The sequence below is a fragment of the Primulina tabacum genome, chromosome 5 (assembly GCF_025594145.1).
Source record: "Primulina tabacum isolate GXHZ01 chromosome 5, ASM2559414v2, whole genome shotgun sequence".
In the NCBI taxonomy this organism is placed as follows: Eukaryota; Viridiplantae; Streptophyta; class Magnoliopsida; order Lamiales; family Gesneriaceae; genus Primulina; species Primulina tabacum.
This window is the reverse complement of record NC_134554.1, coordinates 32,857,570-32,859,406: the sequence shown is the minus strand read 5'-3', so window position 1 is coordinate 32,859,406 and position 1,837 is coordinate 32,857,570. Positions and strand designations below refer to the sequence as shown.

The 1,837-nt window shown below is 34.5% G+C and overlaps 1 long non-coding RNA gene across 1 annotated transcript; it reads left to right on the top strand.

The window, feature by feature from the left end:
- Positions 1 to 280: 280 nt before the first annotated feature.
- On the top strand, positions 281 to 1,562 carry LOC142544968 (uncharacterized). The gene is made up of 3 exons (XR_012820171.1): positions 281 to 399; positions 773 to 835; positions 1,414 to 1,562. It is a non-coding gene; the product is annotated as an uncharacterized LOC142544968 (long non-coding RNA).
- Positions 1,563 to 1,837: the final 275 nt, after the last annotated feature.

Genomic DNA, 1,837 nt, shown 5'->3' with positions numbered 1-1,837 from the left:
TGTGACCCCGAAAAGAAAATATTATTGATGGCATTTTTGTAATTAAGTGGAAAAATACTTAATTTAAATTTGATGGCAATTTTGTAATTAAGTGGAAAAATACTTGATTTTAATTTGATGGCAATTTCGTAATTATTGGGGGGCGATTTGCAAATAGTGAAAAGTTGAGGGACTAAAGTGCAAATATGGAAAGTTGAGTGGGACACTTGTCACCACTAGACAACTTATTATATATAAATGGTCTTCATTCTTCAAGCCTTCAGCAAGGAAACAAGCGAGAGTTCCATGAAAATCCTTAAATTCCTTACATCTTAGAAAATTGATTTTGCGAGTACCGGTGATCCGATTTTTAATCCGAGCACAGTTGTGAGTTTCCCTCGTCAAGAGCTACACAAGGACGTAAGTTTTATTAAGTTTTATCTTGATTCAAAAATATGATGTTGGAGAAATTGTGATTTGATCATTGTTATGTGTTCTGGGAATACTAGACATTGCATAATCGAAGTCAGATCGAAGAACAGACTGATTATGAAATTGTTATGCTTTTCTGATTATACCGATTGAAAATGGGACAGATTTGGATTATGAATTGATTATGGATTATATCAGATATGGGTTATGATTTTTAATAATATCTGGTGATATTGTATTGACGGGAATATCGGGATTGTGCCGTTATGCCGTTGGTTTTTAATTAAATCCAGATTAATCAGATTCAGTGTTGAATTGAGAATGAAATATTGATATTATGATTCTCGATATGTCGTTTCAGATTTACAGAGACAGTCTTGAGTTCAGAACTGATATTGCTTCAGACTGAGACTACAAACGAAAGGTATAATTCATGTGACTTTGGGGAGATACAACTCAAATGAGATTCAATTTGAGTTCCCAATAAAATCACATACTAGAATTGTTGTTTATCTTTTGATATGATTATGATTTGTCTATAGATTTATATTCAAATCTTTTGATATGATTATGCTTTGTTTATTGATTTATATTCAAGCATAAGAGTCATTAGCAGATTTGTCAAACTTCTAGACGTTCGGTGTATCGACGCATAGGAGCAGACTTCCTCCGATTGTAGACATTCGATACAAACATGACCGAAGTCTAGGAATAAGACGTACCGTCACCCCGATTGGGGGGGTAGGTGACAGACAGTGACGTCTTATTCACACCGGGATCCCTAGAGTTAGAGTTTAGTCGAGTCAAGACAGGATTTGATTGAATTGCATGCTTATATGATTGGTTTCATAGACTATGGAACTTATTGCTTTTGATTTGATTCATGATAGTATGCTTCATGATTTATTTTGTGTATATGCATGCATAACATGTTTTATACTGGGATTTGTTCTCACCGGAGTTTTCGGCTGTTGTTATGTCTGTATGTGTGCATAACAACAGGTGGGGCAGGATCAGGTTCACGACGGAGATGAGATCGAAATAGAGTGGTGACTTCGGGCGCAGAAGATTTCTAGTGGTTTTTACTAGACTTGTACTACGTGTGAATTGTAGTTTGTATTAAACACTAGTTTGTATGAATTTACTAGACCAAGTCATGTATTTATGTTTGTTGTAATAACATAGAAATAGATCTTGTGCATGTGAAAATAAAGTAAAGATGTTGCTTATGTATTGATTTTATACATTTGAATTTAGATAAAAAAAAACAAAATTTTGACCCACATTTTTTTTGAATAAAGATCCGATTAATCACGAAAAGAATTGAGTTAGAGCCCAGGTCCCCACAACAGATGGTATCAGAGCGATAGATCCTTTAGACTGAGATAGAGTAGAATGACCGGGGTAGATCGAGTCTTTTTCCTTG